The sequence below is a fragment of the Suncus etruscus genome, chromosome 1 (genome assembly GCF_024139225.1).
Source record: "Suncus etruscus isolate mSunEtr1 chromosome 1, mSunEtr1.pri.cur, whole genome shotgun sequence".
NCBI lineage: Eukaryota > Metazoa > Chordata > Mammalia > Eulipotyphla > Soricidae > Suncus > Suncus etruscus.
The window spans coordinates 160686483-160706073 of NC_064848.1; the positions used below are offsets into that span (position 1 = coordinate 160686483).

General features: G+C 41.2%; 1 pseudogene; it reads right to left on the reverse strand.

Annotated features, from left to right (window-relative positions):
• Positions 1-2617: 2617 nt before the first annotated feature.
• LOC126032590 (uncharacterized) lies at positions 2618-2774 on the reverse strand (annotated as a pseudogene).
• Between the last annotated feature and the right edge of the window lie 16817 nt (positions 2775-19591).

Consider the following 19591-nt stretch of genomic DNA (forward strand, 5'->3'; position numbering starts at 1 on the left):
TCGAACTAACCACCTTTGGTCCTGGATCGGCTGCTTGCAAGGCAAACGCCGCTGTGTTATCTCTCCGGGCCCTTGAGTGTGTTCTTAATTCACTCATTTGATAAATATTTTTATGCACTGAAAACTGGCAAAGTGTAAACTTGGACTGGAGAGAGAATTCAACGGGCTAGCATGTACTGTGCACTGAATTCTGGGCAGATGTTGTTTGATCCTAGCACTGTGTCCCCAAACTCATGGAGGAATGGCCCCCGAGCACAATGCCATTGAGTATCACCAATGTGGCCTAAATATCAACACAAGGCAAATAAACAAAAATAAAATAAACTTTGTAACATGGGTATATCAAATCCCTCATGATGGATCTTCTGACCTAGCCTACTTATTGGCTCAGTTTCCTGATTTCTTCTGCTAACTGCACTCACTCAGCAACATCCCCCCCCCTCCATCTGAGTCACTCTCTGAACACATGTCTTTTGTGACCTAGGTCCCTTTCCTGTAGCAGAAATCTCTGCTTTCTGTGTGAGCTACAGTGGACGATTTCTGTGTCTTAAGTGCCCACCAAGACTATGCTCCACTTTTCTGCCCTGGGTTTTTCTCATAGTCATGAAACTCTCAAGTCTGTGTGAATGGAAGCTTTTATGGGGTAATGACATCAGCAGGCACAGCCCTGGGAATGGGCACTGTTCAGTAATGCCCCGGGTGCCTGTCTTTGAAGAGGATTTCTGGGCACCCACTACATGGCTATTTAGTGGTTATCAGCAGAAATGAGCCCTGGGTGTTCCCAGGGGTGCCAATCATAGCTCAATAATCAATCCATAATGAGCTCTCTGTGACATCTCTTCCTTCTTATCTATTTCCTCTTCCATCTCCATCTACCCCACTCAGTTCTGTTTCTCTACTAAAATGCTTGTACTGTTTTTATGTCATTACCTGCTTTCCCTTCTGTCTTCTTCCACTAAGACTCTCTCTAGCCTCCCTATGCATTTGTTGATGCCACTATCCAAATAGCTTCCCCATTCATTCCTTTATTTTTGGTATTTGGGACAAGGGGTAAGTACCTCACAGTGCTTAGGGCTTACTCCTGGCTCTGTACTCAGGAATCACTGCTGGTGGGACATGAATAGTATATGGTTTGTTGGGGCTTGAACCTGGGTTGGCCACATACAAGGCAAATGCCTAACTAGTTGCATTATCTCTTCAGCTCCCTATTCTTTGATTTCTTATGTCTCCTTACCCCATGCTGTTTCGTCTTTTGCTGGTGGACTCCTTTTCTGCCTATGACTTTCATTTTGAAACTTTCCCATCCCCAATTCATCTATAGATGAATTTGCCTTGATTTCAGCACTGGCCACACTACAGTGTGATCACAGCCCCACCCCACTCATTGATAAAATCTTGGTACATCTCTTCTGATGAAGCGCCAACATGGAGCAGAATCAATGCTTGACTGATGTCTACTGAAGGAATGAATGATAAGCAAATGAATGATCAGGGCTTCACATGGACCCTTTGACCTCAATCTAGTGTCTTACAGTAGGACCACCGACAGCTAAAGGAAAAATAGGAGGCATCTTTGAAGGTCATGCTACTCAGAGCTCTGCTCTTATTTCCTACTGGAAATAAAGAATTTGGCTCTCTGTCATTCACACAACCATGTGGTGCCTGCTCCTTACTTTCTTCAGGATTCCTTTAGGTTGTGAGAATGCTCTAGGAGTCAGAGCTGAGGAGGAGAGTGGAAGAAATAGTTTGCTTATCCATCATTTTGCTCATCAATTGGGAGTCATTTGAAATATTTTCACTTTCTGGCTGACATGCTTAATGCTAATATAACTATTCAAGCACAGTTTAGGTGTTGGTATATGTTTTCCGTTCTTTAATACCTCTTGGGGGGTATGCTATGATTACATTTTGCTTCACTTGTTGAGGAAATGGCAAGTGACTGCTTTTAATCATTTCCTACAGTAATGTTGGAGGGTTTCAAATTTTTTTACATTCTCATCTTCTCTTATTATTTCAAAAATAATCACTGGGAGCAAAGAGATAGTACAGGGTTAAGACACTTAACTGATTTCATCCCTTACATATATGGTGCCCAAGCCATGTAGCAGAGAGTAGCTCCAGAGAACTGCCAGATGTGGTCCCCCAAACTCTAAAGTAAATATATAAAAATTAGTTTCTATCAATCTAGTATGATATGGCTTGATGCCACTATGAAGTGTTAACTCGTAGTGACTTTGGTTTATGTTTCCCTAATGGTTAATGCTGTTGAGACTTTTATGTGCTCGCTGGCAATTCTGATATCTTTGCTGGAGAAATGTCTATTCAAATTGCTACTTAACTTTTTTTATTGGGTTGTCATTTTATTCCTGTAGTCCAAAAGTTCTCAATATATTCTGGATATTAGACTCTCATTGAAGATATTTGTACATATTTGCTGACATCTTGCAAGAGTCTCATCTTTTGTGACTGCTGTTACAATGAGCAGGGGTCACATGGGCTTGACCATGATGTTGACACTGACATGCTTGGTTATTTTGCTTGTGTGGGGTCCTTGTGGAGTTCATATGTACATACATCTTTAATTGTTGGTGCTTATCTAGGGGTCACACACTTTTTTTTTTGTTCCTCAATTCACAATACAGACCAGGCAAAGGGGCCTGTGTAGAGGTGTATATGGAGTGCATTTACTGTACCTCCTCTTTCTTTTTTTTTGTACCTCCTCTTTCTAAACAGTCAGTGTAAAGGACACAGCCTGTGGTAAGAATTGGGAGGGCCTTATCTTTTATTTTTGTGACTTATATATATAATATTTTTTATTTATATATATATATATATATACTCCTTCACCAGTGCAACATTCCCATGTCCCAATATCCCAAGTGTTACTTTCTTCCCCACCCACACAGGCCTGTACTCTAGACAGGCTTTCTACTTCCCTCATTCAGTCACATTTTGTTATAATAGTTCTCAGAAGTAATTATTTTTGTGACTGCATTAAACGATCCCTGTGGTGAGCTTCATGTTGGGAGCTGGACCCTCCAGTCCTCCTCTATTTTGGTCTCTGAGAATCACTACACAAATGTTTTTCATTTTCTCAAAACCCATAGATGAGGGAGACCATTCTGTGTTTATCTCTCTCCCTCTGGCTTATTTCACTCAGCACAATAGATTCCATATACATCCATGTATAGGAAAATTTCATCACTTTATCACTTCTGATGGCTGCATAATATTCCATTGTGTATATGTACCACAGTTTCTTTAACCATTCATCTATTGAGGGGCATCTAGGCTGTTTCCAGAGTCTGGCTATTGTAAATAATGCTGCTATGAATATAGGTGTGAGAAAGGGATTTTTGTATTGTATTTTGTGTTCCTAGGATATATCCCTAGGAGTGGTATATCTGGATTGTACGGGAGCCCAACTTCCAGTTTTTGGAGAAATCTCCATATCGCTTTCCACAAAGGTTGGTCACACACTTTGAGTTGCAATGTCCACACATAACTAATTGAGGACCAGACTCCAATATGGAAATCTGTGCTCAGTGCATATGGGCAGCACTGGGGATTTAACTCAAGGCTTCATACTTGCATGGAAAACACTTTTAACCATAGAGTCCCCTAACCTAGGCCCTCATATTTTTATGTTCTTGATAATCTTAGATTTACAGGAATGGTACATTTACAGAGTCCAGTTTACCAAGGTTTTGTTTTGGGATCATACCCAATGATGCTCAGGCAATTACTCATGACTCTGCACTCAGGAATCACTCCTAGAGGACTCGGGGGACCCATATGAGATGCCAGAGATTGAACCCATGGTTGGCGTTGTGTAAGGCAAGCCCTCTACATGCTATATAATCACTCTGGCCCCTTTCTTTGGCTTGTGCTTTTGATGCCCAAATAAATCACTGACTAATCCGAGTTTAGATTCATTCTTCACTATTTTATTCTTCAAAAAAATTTTGTGACTACAGGGCCTGGGGACATGACTCAGTGCTAGGGACATCTTCCATGCAGTTTGGGCTGTAAGTTTGATCCCCAATTCAACTCCACATGCTGTGAATGGTGGCAAAACCACCCTGTGGGATCACTTGATGCCACAACAGAGTTTGTGATCCCCAGATATGTGTATCCTGGGTCACTGCAGAATCAACATTATGGAAATGTAATAAAACAGAATGCATATTGTTGTCTAATAAATAATAATCTAAAACTACCCCTCTTTGCCATTTTAAGCATGCAGCCTGGCAGTGCTTCCTCTTAAGAAACTAAAATTTTAATACCCAATAAACACAGCTCCCTGTTCCCCTTCTGAGCTTGTGCAACCCACCATGGGACTTTCTGTGTCTAGAACTTTTATAACTCTCCATAGCTCAGAAAGTCAAAGCACACAGGGGACTATTTGTGATGAGCCTTTTTGCTTAACTTTTTTTGTGGGAGGAGGATAGGCCACATTTGGCAATGCTCAGGGCTTACTCCTGGCTCTGTGCTCAGGGATCATTCTTGGAAGGACTCAGGGGACCATATGTGGTTACGGAGATTGAACTAGGGTGGATCACATACAAGGCAAGTGCCCTACCTGCTGTACTATCTTTCAGTCCAAATTTTCCTTTTATAGGTTTTATTCCTGGCTGAAATCAGCTCTGGTTGGCCAGTAGTGTTCTGGGGATGGAAGCCACCAAGGCTCATGTGGTACTGGGGGGTGGAATTTAGCTCCTCTGACATGCTTAGTATGTGCTATATCACTTGAGATATCACTAGAGATATCCTTGGCCCTTTGTGACCAGTTATTTTTCATTCAGAAGAATATCGTCAAGCTTCAGCTATGTTGTATCCTGGAACAGGTTTTCCTAGGTTTATTGTGGGGCAACAGCTGTCAGTGCTCTTGGAATTGTATTGCTGGGAATCTACCTCTTCCATCAGCTTGATCAGGATTTCTTAAGTTTTTGTAAAGCTTAATAAGAGTGGATTGTATTTTGTTTTGCCTTTTTTTTGTTGTGTTGTTGTGTTTTTTGGGTCACACCCGGCAGTGCTCAGGGGAAATTCCTGGCTCCATGCTCAGAAATTGTACCTGGCAGGCATGGGGGACTATATGGGAAGCCGGATTCGAACTGATGACCTTTCTGCGTGAAAGGCAAACACCTTACCTCCATGCTATCTCTCCAGCCCCCAAGAGTGGATTGTATTTTATGTCACTTTGTATGTATCTGATGCATTCATTCATCATGTTTCTGCCTATTGGCATTTAGAAAAATGTGGCAATGATTATGCAAATGTCTACTTGAGATTCTGCCTTTTTAATTTTTTTGGTCACATCCACAGCAATCAGAGGTTACTCCTGGCTCTGTGCTCAGAAATCACTGCTGGCAGGCTTGGGGGACCATATGGGATGTTGGGATTCGAACCACCGTCCTTTTGCATGCAAGGCAAACGCCTTACTTCCATGCTGTCTCTCCGGCCCTGAGATTCTGCTTTTAATTCTTTTGAGTTATCCAGAAGTGGGGTTACTGGAATCTCTGTTACTCCTATTTTTTAGCTTTGGGCTATTTATTTATTATTATGTATTTATTTTGGCTCTACCCTATGATGCTCATGACTCTGTGTTTAGGAATCCTCCTGGTGGTGCTTGGGGACTATATGGTGGTGCCAGGATTTAATCTAGGTCAGCTATGAATGCAAGGCAAGTGTTCTCTCCACTATACTAATCTTTCCCTAACTTGGGAGCTTTTTAAATATCCCTTCTATTTGTTTGGTTGTGGATTTTTGGGTTATTGTTTTTGTCTTTGGGTCATACCTCGTGATATTCATGGGTTATTCCTGGCTCTTGCACTCAGAAAATAACTCTTGGGGACCCGATGGTATGCCAAAAATCAAGCCTTGGTCAGCCACATGCAAGGCAAATGCCCTATTTGCTATAATATTGTTCTGACCTAGTTCAGTTGTTTCTCTGTTTTGGTCACACCTAGTGGCTACTCAAAGGACCACATACTGCTGAAGATTGAATCAAGGGTTCCAGCATGTGAAGCATATGCTTCAAACTTTATTTTTCAGTTAATTTTTGTTTTTTTGTTTGCTTTTTGGGCCACACTGTCTGTGTTCAGAGTTTACTCATGGCTCTGCACTCAGGGTTCACCCCTGGTAGGCTTGGGGATCACATGGGAGTGCTGGAAAACAAGCCTAGGTTAGCCTCATTCAAGGCAAATACCCTGCCTGCTGTACTATCTCTCTGTCCCAATTTTCAATTTTTTAATAGTGGACACCTCCCATAGTAGTTTCCATAGATGATCATACCATTTGACCTTTCTGCCAGTACGCACAGTTTTCCATTTCTATTCATTCTTAAAACATTTTTTTGTTTTATGATTTTTTGTTTGTTTTTCAGCCACACCTGGTGATGCTCAGGGGTTATTCCTGGCTATGTGCTCAGAAATTGCTCCTGCCTGGGGGACCACATGGGATGCCAGGGGATTGAACTGCGGTCCGTCCTAGGCTAACACGTGCAAGGCAGATTCCTTACCGCTTACACCACTGCTCTGGCCCCTCTTTTATGATTTTTTAAAAAGATAGTGGTGATCCTAAGAGAAGTGAGGTTGTATGTAAATATTTTGTTTATTTTTGTTGTGTTGCTTTTGATCACAACTGAAGCTGCACAGAGACTACTCCCTGTGGTGTTCAGGGAACCAAGCAATGCCAGTAATCAAATCCTGGTCTTTGCTTCATAGCAGGAGCTTTGAGCTTTGAACTCGCTTGCCCCAAATATGATTTTGGTTTGCATTTCACTAATAATTAATAATGTTGAACAATTTTTTACATGCTTGATGACCCTTTGTTTATACATATTTGGAAAAACATCTGGTTTTGGCTGGTTTTGTTGTTGAGTGGTAAGAGTTGTAGTACAATTATTAATTGCTATTAATTATTAATATTTGTTACTGTTTTCTCTCATCCCAGATCTTATTTTTCTTTTTTCTTTTTTTTTTTTTGGTTTTTGGTTTTTGGGCCACACCCGTTTGAAGCTCAGGGGTTACTCCTGGCTATGTGCTCAGAAATCACCCCTGGCTTGGGGGGACCATATGGGACACCGGGGGATCGAACCTCGGTCCATCTGCTTGCAAGGCAGACACCTAACCTGTAGCGCCACCTTCCTGGCCCCACCAGAGCTTATTTTTCAATTCATTATTCCCTTTGATGCATATATGCTTTTGTATTTTTGATTTGTTTTATTTTGGAGCTTACAAGGTGGTGTCCAGGGCTTATTCCTGTCTCTGCACTCAGGGATCACTCCTGGGATCACTAATAGCTGATGGTATCGTACCATTTGTGCTGGGGCTCAAACCCCAGACTGAGTGCAAGGCAAGTGCCCTGCTCACTGCTTTATCTCTCTGGCTCCTGATCCATGTAAGTTTTTAAGTTTGATGTAGTTTCCTTTGTCTATTTTTTTTAATTTTATTTTTGGGCCACACCCAGCGGTGCTCAGGGGTTACTCCTGGCTATCTGCTCAGAAATAGCTCCTGGCAGGCATGGGGGACCATATGGGACACCGGGATTCGAACCAACCACCTTTGGTCCTGGATCAGCTGCTTGCAAGGCAAACGCTGCTGTGCTATCTCTCCGGGCCCTCCTTTGTCTATTTTTGCTTTTGTGGCCTGTGCTTTGGTGTTTCTAATAGACCCTATTTAAAAAATATAGACGGTGGTATATAGACACTGGTCAAGTTGTAAAGCAATGGGTTCAATACCACACATGGTTCCCGCAAGCACTGAGAGGTATAATCCCTAAACAACAACCACATTGTCTCATAAAACAGCTCTTTACACACACACACACACACACACACACACACACACACACACACACACACACACACACCCTCTGTTTTTGAGTAGTACCTTGTGGTTCTCAAAGGCTACTTCCCACTTGGCAGTAACTCCCACTTGGGAGTTATCTGGTGATGCTTAGGGGACCATGAGGTACTGGAGATTAAACCCAGTCCTCCCACATACAAAGCATGAGCTAAGTTCTGTGTGTTATTTCCTCAGTCCTACTTTAATTCGTCCTTTCTCTCTCTCTTTTTTTTTTTTGTTGGTTTTTAGGGTAACCCCAGCAGCGCTCAGGGGTTACTCTTGGCTCTACGCTCAGAAATCACTCCTGGCAGGCTCAGGGGGCCACATGGAATGCTGGGATTCAAACCACCATCCTTCTGCATGCAAGGTAAATGCCTTACCTCCATGCTATCTCTCTAGTCCTACTCCTCTTTTCATTTTGGTTTTTGGACCATTATCAGGCAGTGCTCAGGGCTTACTCCTGGCTCTGTGCTCAGAGATCACTCCTGGGGATCACACTAGGCTGGCCACCTACAAAGCAAGCAACTTACCCTCTGTACTATTTCTCTAGTCTCCAACTTCTTATCTTTTAAATTCTCGTATTTCACCATTTATCAAATATCTTTGTATCAGGGCATCACAAACTTCCTCTAGAAATTTTACTAAGCTCTGTGAACAAATTGTTCAATTAGATAATCTTTTCCCCTTGTTACTAAATCTTTTTTTTTTTTTTTTTACTTTATTTAAACACCGTGGTTTACACATGTTACCAATGTTTCAACCCTTCCAATTCCTTTATCTGACTGGAAACTCAGCAGGGCAAAGTAGATAGAATGATTCCAACCTTGGAATTTTCTCCAGTGGGATGATGGGAGGGTGGATACTGAAGCTTTTCTCTCCTGCTACCTCTGGGTGAAGCTGCAGCAGTTCCTCTTTTGTATCTTGTGTTTCTGGGCCCAACTACCCTGCCTGTCTCAGAGCCTGAGCTCTTGCGGATATCAACCATGTGGACCAGAAGGATCCAGAGAGCCAAAGGCATGAGAACAAACAGAGCCTCACACTTAGTCACACTACCCCTCAGGATGGGAGTTTGTGGGGCTTGTGTTCATCTCTTCTAGCTCCTCTAACAGAAACTGCAAATGCTGTCCACTTGGTCCTTACATGACAAGGACTCTGCAGGATGCAATTTTTTTTTAAAATTTAAAATTTAAAATTTTTTTAAAATTAAAAAAAAATTTTTTTTAAAATGAGTCCATACTATCGAGAGATAGTATGGAGGTAAGGTGTTTGCCTTGTATGCAAAAGGACAGTGGTTTGAATCCCAGCATCCCATATGGTCTCCCGAGCCTGCCAGGAGTGATTTCTGAGCATAGAGCCAGGAGTAACCCCTGAGCACTGCCAGGTATGACCCCCCCAAAAAAAATTGTGTCACGTAGATTACAGTTATAAAGTTATTTATTATTAAGTTTTATGCATACGATGTTTCAACACCAATCCCTTCACCCATGTCCACTTATCTTCACCAATAGCCCACTTACCCTCCTGCCCCCAGCTTGCCTCTGTGGATGGCACCTTCACCCTCTACCACTGTCCTAGTGTTGTTTCCTTCCCTAATTTGTTTTCCCCCCATCAGTGGTCAGTTGGATACTAAAAACCATTTCTCCTACTTTTTATTTTTATTGCCTTTGGGCCTGCATTATTCTTTTATAAGGCTTCTTTATATCCCATAAAAGAGAGAAATCTGCCTGTGTCTGTTCCTTCCCTTTTCCTCTGACTAACTTCACTTGAAATGCTCCTCTCCAGATGCCTCCACATAACAAGTTGCATGATTTCATTTTTCTTGTGGTCGAGTATTGTGTATATGTATCCTATTTTCTTTATCCAGTTATCTATTTGTATTTGAAAACATGTTGTTTCCAGATTTTGACTATTTGTGAGCAGTGCAGTAATGCACATAGGAGAACATGTCTTTTCTGCATTGTGCTTTGGGCCCTTGGGATATATAAATAAAAAATAAAAATAAAAATCAAGAGGTTTCAGGCCAGGGAGTATAGCATGCAGTCATTTCTCATTTGGTCCTAGGCATACATATGGTCTTTTGTGCCAGCTAGGCATGATCCTTGATTACCACTCCTGGTGTGACCCTAAAACAACACCCCCTACAAAAATCAAGAGGTATCTTGTGCATGCTTCCATTATGCCATTTTTTTTAATTCAAAAAGCAATACTTAGGGGCCGGAGAGATAGCCTGGAGGTAAGGCATTTGCCTTGCATACAGAAGGTCAGTGGTTTAAATCCCGGCATCCCATATGGTCCTCCGAGCCTGTCAGGAGCAATTTCTGAGCATAGAGCCAGGAGTAACCCCTGAGCGCTACTGAGTGTGATCCAAAAACAAAACAAAACAAAACAAAAAAAAGCAATACTTGTTAAAGAAATGGGAAGAATCCAGAACTCTATAAAATACAACTATATTATAATATAATATTATAAAATATTATAAAGTTATAAAATATAACTCTATATATAACTCTATAAAATGAACATTCTTTCCTAGAGGGGTAGTGATTTCATTCTGGGGTTTTCCTCTAAAACCTTAAAGATGTACTTTCACTCAAACATATGTTTCACATAGCACTGGGCATACAATCTCTGCACAATACTCACTGGAAAAAGAAGAAAGAATAGTTTTTGTTCTATAGATCTAGAAGGCTCAGAATAATAGAAGTATTCTCCTCAATGAAACCAGAATTTGCCTCTTGAAACTTATTTAGAAAGATGTTTAGAAAGGACAAAAGGGAGAAGTGTGTGTTCAAAAAAGAACATAAGGCTTCTTCAGAGTAGAAATAGGCAAGCAAAGAAATGGAAAATAAGCAAGAGAAGTGTTTAAGAGCATTGGCATGAAGAACAAGCTAACTTTGCCTCTTCTGAAAAGCGTTAGCAACAGGAATGTGGCACAAAGAAGTGGAGCAGATACTTAGTATCTGTGATGTCTCGAGTCTGATCCCCAGAATCACATGTTCCTGCTTCCCCAGCACTGCCACCTGTGACTCCGGTGATCTCTAGCACTACTGACTCATGCAGCAGAGAATCAGATCCCAACACTGAATCATTAGGTCCAAATTGACAGTAGTCCCAGGTCTCCCTTCCTGGCTACCTGGTATATGGTCCCTATAAAAGAGAATGAATCTCAAAGATACTTCTCAGAGATAATTCTATGACAAAGACTGTTGTGTGGCTTTTTTTTTTTCTGATAGTGAGCAATTCTCCTATTCTCTCACAGTAGTACCTCATAAATTAAAATTTAACACCAGTTCCTCAGTTAGTTGATACCCACCATACCAGTGAAGGGCTTGACCCCACAAAACTCCCCAATTCAGATGCCAGCTTAGGTTGCCTGCATTTCTGCTCAAAGTTGAGGATTTGATAATTCCCATTCCAGATGAGGCAAGATGTAGAATAATCTGTGGAACTCATTAGACCCTGTACTAACTCTCAAAACTTATTTTAGAAAACAAAAATGGCAGGCCAGAGTGAGAATATAGCAGGGTATGGTATTTGCCTTGCATGTGGCCTACATGAGATTGATCTTCTGTCCCCATATGGTCTCTAGAATTTGCCAGGAATAATTCCCATGCACAGATTCTGAGCACAGCTGGGTATGGCCCCAAAATAAAAACAAACAACCAAACCAAACCAAACCAAAACAAAACAAGTAAAACCTGATGAAAAGTATCATAGGTTCAGAACAGTATATGAAGCATGCAATCTCTGTCCCAGTGGATTTGGGGTATACAACCGCCTTCCTCAGCTTATGGGTTAAATCATCATTTAAGGATTTTTAGGAAAGATCCATTAAGTACACACAACTGATTCTATCATTGGTCTTTGGTGACTAAGTTTGATCTCCAAAGGTCAGAGATAAAGTACTATTAGAAGGGCATTTGCAATGCAACGCCATCAACCTGGGTTCAATTTCCTCTGCCCCATCGGTCCCATGAGAACCTCTAGGAGTTATTCTTTAGTGCAGAGTCAGGAATAAGCTCTGAATACAGCTAGGGTTTATTTATTTATTGTTTTGGGGACATACCCGGCAGTGCTCAGGGGTTACTTCTGGCTCTCTGAAATTCCTCCTGAAAAGCTCAGGGGACCATATGGGATGCCGGAGATCGAACCCAGGTCTGTCCTGGGTAGGCTGCGTGCAAGGCAAACACCCTACCGCTGTGCTATCTCTCTGGCCCACAGCTAGGGTTTATTAATTAACTAACTTACTAACTAACTAGCTAACTAACTAACTTACTAAATAACTGACTGACTGGCTGTCTGACCAACAAACCGACAGCTGACTCACCCATCCACCAACCAACCAACCGAATGACCGACTGACCGACCAACCGACCAACCAACTAACTAACTACTAACTACTAACCAACCAACCAACAAACCAACTAACCATCCAACAACCTCAAACTCCAGTCCTCTCTCCTCCCCAGATTTGGGGAGAACTGAAAGTTCTGATCTTCAATTCCTGGAGTTGCTTTTTCTGGTCACAATTCCTATCCTGAAACTCTGTTAAACCCACATGAATCTTTTTATATAATAGATCTCAAAATCCAAGAGGCTTAGGCATTTGTTGTCAGAGAACAAGGACAAATTCTAAATATTGACTTTTCATTTTACCTAAGGTGTGGATCTGTTTAATTGCTGTACAGCAGTCCCTTACAATGATGTCCCATGACTTAGTCAAACATTCACTATTGACAGACTTTGTAGGTGTTTGTAGTAATAGTAGCCACTGTCATTCAAAATGAATTACTGAAATTCCTACTATTGACTTATTCATGATCCGTGCCATCACTAACAATGAAACATCCTGTTAGCATTTTTCCCCTTTTGAAGAGGGGCTCTGGGAGTTACTCCTGATTCACTATTCAAAGGTCACTACTGTGACAATTTCTGAGATGCAGGGATCCAACCCAAACATCCCACATTCAAAGGTGTGCTCCAACCCTTTGAACTTTCCCCCTGACCCCCATTTCTGTAGGTTCTAGTTTGCAAACTGAAATTCTTGGGCCAAAGTCTTTGACATTTTCTGCTTGTCTTTGGCATGTTTGACATGCTCTATCCAGGTTTTTCTTCATTACCTCAAAACAAAACAAAACAAAAATGTATCTCAAAGGGTATCCACAGGAGTAATGAATAAAAAAGACTATTTCTTTAGACCCTTGATAAAAATGAATGGTCTAAAATTTAGGGGCTGGAATGATAGGACAACAGGGAGGGCTTATATACAGCTAACCTGGGTCAGATCCCCAGCATCCCAGATGGCCCCCAGAGCCTGCCAAAAGTTAATTTCTGACTGCAGAACCAGGAATAGTCCCTGAGCACCACTTGGTCAAGCCTAAAAACAAAACAAAACAAAACAAAAAAAGAGTGTTCCAATATTTAAAAACCTTTTTGGGGGTTGGCATACCAGTGATGCTCAGGGCTTACTCCTGGCTTTGCACTCAGGAATTACTTCTAGGCACGGGGACCATATGGGATGCTGAAAATCAAACCCTGGTTCAAGTGTGCGAATCCAGTGCTCTACCTGCTGTACTATCACTCTCCATTCCCACACTATTTTGAACAAATCCCAAATAAAAGACACATGCAGGGTTGGCGAGGTGGCGCTAGAGGTAAGGTGTCTGCCTTGCAAGCCATAGCCAAGAAAAGATCACGACCGCGGTTCAATCCCCTGGTGTCCCATATGGTCCCCCAAGCCAGGGGCAATTTCTGAGCGCTTAGCCAAGAGTAACCCCTGAGCATCTAATGAATGTGGCCCGGAAAAAAAAAAGACATATGCAAACATTTCAGTGTGTATTTATTGCCTTCTTTTTTGGTTGCTGTTTATTTGGGGGGATATACTCAGTGGTGCTCAGGGGCTATATTTGTCTCTTCTTGGGAGTAAACCCCTTTGATTCTCAAGGGACAATATATGTGCTGGAGATTATAGAATCAGGGTCAGTCACATGCAAAGCTAGGGCTCTAACCCTAAAATTATAGCTTTGCAACCTCAGTATTTATTTATTTTTCTTCTCTTTCTTAAAAACTGTTTTCCTTAAACTTTTTTTTGGGGGGCCGGAGAGATAGCACAGCGGTGTTTGCCTGGCAAGCAGCCGACCCAGGACCTAAGGTGGTTGGTTAGAATCCCAGCGTCTCATATGGCCACCCGTGCCCGCCAGGAGCTATTTTTGAGCAGATAGCCAGGAGTAACCCCTGAGTGTCGCCGAGTATGGCCCCCCAAACAAATAAACAAACAAACAAAAAACAACAAAACATTTTTTTTATCTATTGAGGGGCACAATGGTAGGGCATTTTCCTTGCATGTGGCTGACCTGGGAGGAACCTTGTTTAATTCCCGGCATCTCAGATGGTCTCCCAGCCTAGCAGAAGCAATTTCTGAGTGCAGAGCCAGGAGTCACCCCTGAGCACCACCTGGTGTGGCCCCCAAACCAATCAATCTATCAGTCAATAAGTAAAGTTTAAAAAAATAAATTTTATTCTAGTAAAGCAATTGTGATTTACAGAGTCCTTCATAGTTGAATTTTATATATACAATGAGTTGAATTTTATATATACAATGAGTCAGAGTCCTTCCAATCAAGTGTCAACCTCCCTCCACCAATGAACCCAGAGTGCATCCTATACCACAACCCTTTGACCCCTGTCCTGCCAGTATAACAGGCTCCTTTACATTTCAATTGCTAAAGTTTAGTTCTTTGATTCTATTGTTACTGACTTTGGCTTGGATATTTAGTTTTGTCCTTATTTATTTCCTACCAATGCACCCGAGAACACTTGGCCCCTGGTCTTCAGCCTTACTTTCTTCCCTTCTTAGTTTTATAGAAAAAGGTGGGACTATGTGGGAAAATAAAGTAATCTGTGTCCCAAGGTTCTATGAAAAAGGCAGGAGCCTCAATTTAAAAGATAAGAAATATAAAAAACACAATAAAATAAAATTTAAAAAAGGTGTGGTTTCTCCCCCCACCATAGGCACAGCAAAGTATGGGGAAAATAGAAAGGAAAAACCTTTGTCCTAAAAATAGGAGACCTTACCCATAAAGCATCCTGCCATAAGACTAACTACAGGCTCAAGACTATATTAAGTTGTCTAACCCCGAAGTCTTGTCAGGGTGACAAAGAGTGTCTTCTGGTTTCATTTTACCGTTAGGTGGCAATGCAGAGAACCCTGCTCTGAAAGTAGGTTGTTGCTTTTACCAAGTTGTCAGGGTGTTATATGAATCCACTCTGGAGCAAGTCAATGCCAGGGCAGCATTAGAGCCTTCTCTGGTAGAAGTCTGATTTCTGGTGCTAGTCTAGAAAAAAATGTGCTGGTTCCATAAAAGGTTCAAGGATGAATGGAAATGTCTGATCCTTTGAAGCCTAAGCCCAGTCACTATGACAAGTGTTCAGGGCAGTGGTCCTCAAACTATGTCCCACGGGCCACATATTGTATTTGTATCTGTTTTGTTTCTTCATTGCAAAATAAGATATATGCAGTGTGCATAAGAATTTGTTCATAAGTTTTGTTTTTACTATAGTCAGACCCTCCAATGGTCTGAGGGACAGTGAACTGGCCCCCTGTTTAAAAAGTTTGAGGACCCTGGTTCAGGGTGTAAGGCCCCACTGCAATATAGATTTTATATGTTCCTATCCCTATTAGATGAGGATTTGTTTGTGCACATAAGATTTCCTCATTTTAATGTGCCTATGCAAAAAGGAACACATTGTACTACCAGTGCATATGGGGGGAAAATAACAAGCTAAACAAGCCTCATAACCTGGTTCTAACATGAATTCAGAACACAAGAGAAACTTATCTACTAGAATTTCCTACTAAATAGATCCAAAAAAGGGAATGGGGAAAATTGCCACTACATAAGAAAATAGACAATAAGTATTAACCTATTAAGGAAATACATCTAAAGAAATATTTGAAGAAGATATACATGTCCCCTTTAAGTTTTGAAATGGTCTCGGGGTGGGGGGGGAGAATAAAATCTGGAGCACAGCTTCAACCTGCGACATGGTCTTGTGGACTTTGAAAAGTGGTTCCCAGCAGTCAAAAATGTGTTGGTTTTTTGTTTTTGCTCCAAAGCTGCAGTACTCAGGGCTTAATTCTAACTCTGCTCAGGATCCTGACTATGTTTAGGGGATCAAATGGGTTTTTTGGGATGAAACCTGGGTTAGCTGCATGCAAGGCAAGTCCCTTGCCTACTGTACTATGACTCTGGCCTCAACATTATGTTCCCCCACCTTTTTTTTTAACCACACCCTGTGGTGCTCAGGGATGACTTCTGGCTCTGTGATCAGAAATCACTCTAGGCATATGGGATGCCAATGATCAAACCCGGGTTGGCTATGTGCAAAGCAAATGCCCTAACCACTGTACTATGGCTCCAGCCTCAACAGTATGTATTTCTAACAAAGAAACTTTTCCCTCTCCATAAGGATCACCTCAGTGCACAAAGAAGTACCAGAATATTAATGTTTGGCTTCACATTTGCAGGGCAAGATCTTGAAGCATCAAGCCATCTTTTAGGTCCCTTTAATAAAAACAAATTCTTTAACAAAATCAAAGGGCCCGGAGAGATAGCACAGCGGCGTTTGCCTTGCAAGCAGCTGATCCAGGACCTAAGATGGTTGGTTCGAATCCCGGTGTCCCATATGGTCCCTCGTGCCTGCCAGGAGCTATTTCTGAGCAGACAGCCAGGAGTGACCCCTGAGCACTGCCGGGTGTGGCCCAAAAACCAAAAAAAAAAAAAAAAGGTAGTTGGTGGTTTTCTTTGGTTTAAAACTTTTTTTTATTAGCATAAAGGCTATAAAGTCAGGGATTTCAATATATTAGTGCATTTTGTTACACTATTTTTATTATTTTACGAATGTCCAAAATATTCCAACTTTGATCAGCAGGAACCTCTTCAAGTGGCGTTTTAGACCTTTTGCCATCACTCTAGAAGTTGAAACCTTTGTTTCTTGAAAAGATGTTCCATATTTCTCTTGTACATTTTCTATACCAGACAGAAAATATGCCATTTTTCTAAAGAATCTTGGTTTTTTTTTAGTGTGAAATGGCATTTGGTGATCTAAGTCAGGATATTAGAGATGGTTATTTATTTATTTATTTATTCATTTATTTATTTATTTAGGTTTTTGGGTCACACCCGGCAGCACTCAGGGGTTACTTCTGACTCTATGCTCAGAAATGGCTCCTGGCAGGCTCAGGGAACCATATGGGATGCTGGGATTCGAACCATCTTCCTTCTGAATGCAAGGCAAATGCCTTACCTCCATGCTATCTCTCCGGCCCTTAGAGATGGCTATTTTTTACTGGATTGGCAATTATAGGTCTTGTTTGAGGAAAAAAGCTAGGAAATATTTGTGTTTATATATATAATATACAGATAACACAGACACATAATATACACTTACATAAATAGACATGTATAAATGACCTCATGGTTTTATTTTTTCTAGTTTTATTTAAACACTGTGGTTTACAAAGTTGTTTATAATACAGTTGTTTTGGCATTCAGTATTTAAACACCAACCCTACCACCAATGTGACCTGCCCTCCATCATTGTTCACCAGTTTCTCACCCTCTAAGTTTGCCTCCTTAGCAGGTAGAAAACAATTTATTTTATATTGCTTTGTTACCAAATGGTAAATGGAATTTTTTTGGAGGGGTCACACCTGGCAGTGCTCAGGGGTTACTCCTGGCTCTATGCTCAGAAAATTGCCCCTGGCAGGCACGGTGGACCATATGGGATGTCGGGATTCGAACCACTGTCCTTCTGCATGAAAGGGAAATACCTTACCTCCATGCTATCTCTCTGGCCCCATAAAAATGCTCAGGAGTTATTTCTAGTTATGCACTCAGAAATCGTTCCTGGCTTGGGGGACCATATGGAATGCTGGGGGATCAAACCCTGGTCAGTCCTAGGCTAGTCTGCTAGGCAGACTCCTTATTGCTTGTGCCACCGCTCCGGCCCCGGTAAATGGAATTATTAAAAAAATAGTCCATAAAATAAAATTTGTGAAAGTTACTCTATCTCACAATTGTGTTACTAAGGTCACTGTCTGAGGATTAACAGAGCTGTTTGTTGCTAATTGAACCTTCTGTTACTGTTTTCTCTAATTGAGTTTAGTGGGCTTCTATGTTAACTTCCCCATCTGATTTTCTGTGCTCCTACTGGGCTGTCAGTATTGTGGAAGTTGGAAGTGTTGTTAATGATCCAACATTCCAGGACTCCTAGGATTGGTAGAACTGGGATAATTTTAGGCCATCATCCTCCCAAGGGAGCTTCAGAGTTTTCAACCCAAGTGAATTTCATTGGCTTGGCTTCTCTTCTAAGATGAGTTATGAAGGTGTGAATCTGGGCCATTTATCTGGCAAGAGACTGTGGTATGTCTACCACATGATTCTGTATTGAAATTTTCTATTAATATTAAAAAAAAGTGTTTTTTGCCCTCAAAGATTTTATTTTCTGGGTTTGAGAGGTGTTTTGCATGCAGGTTCCCTAAGTTCCATGATTCCCTAACACTACTAGATGTAGCCAAACACTCATTAAAATAAAGTTTATTTTCTCTTTCCTTCTTATGCATCATCAAAAATGTGTTCCTGGGACAAGAAAGTGGCTCAGTGGAATAGCACATGCTTTGCACAAATGAGACCCTGGGCTTGATCCCTGGCATCTTACACTCACGCGCGTGCGCGTGCGCGCACACACACACACACACACACACACACACACACACACACACACACACACAGGCCCAGTTCTCATTAATGTGATCACTCACACAGCAGTCTCACAAAATCTATCATTCATTAGTTTGCATGTCATCTGTGCCCAGGGATCAGTGCCAATCTTTTCCGGCCTGTTTTAAATTTAGGATGTATGCTTTGGAAGTGAGAACAAACATTATACTCTTCTGAAAGGTATCTCATTCTAGTTGTTGGTAATTGATGATGCAGAGGCTGTGTCTTCTTATGATAGGCAAGTTTGGATATAGTCTCTCCCTCGAATAGTTGGCAATTCTCCATAACAGCATTACCCACACTTTAGTCTTGCTATGACTTACTGAATATATTTTCAGTTTCTGAGTGCCCTCCTAAGCAGGCACATGCAAGCATCATTAACATTAACAATAAGGTATAATGTCAGTGGTGATGAGCAAGAATTCTCAAATAAGGTGAATATAGAATGATAGTTGAAAATATTTCAAATTTCCATTTCTAAGTTAGCATGTATAACTTCAACACTATATACATTAAGTCAACTCAGTATGATCTTTAAAAAAGATTTATAGAAAATTTATGATTTATAGAAAATAATTTTTTTTAATTTATAGAAAATTCTAACATTTTTATTTTATGAGGTTTGTAATCAGTGAAGGAATCATTAAAATCAGAAAAGAGGGGCTGGGGAGATAGCATGGAGGTAAGGCATTTGCCTAGCCTGCAAAAGGACAGTGGTTCAAATCCCGGCATCCCATATGGTCTCCCAAGCCTGCCGGGAGCGATTTTTGAGCATAGAGCCAGAAGTAACCTCTGAACACTGCCAGGTGTGACTCAAAAACCAAAAATACATAAATAATAAATAAATAAAATAAAATCAGAAAAGAAAAATTAATAGATTTGATGCTTACTTACATACTTCCCTAGTGAATATTAATCTAAAGGCCTGGCTCTTTTTTGGCTTGTTTACTTGTTTTGGGGCTA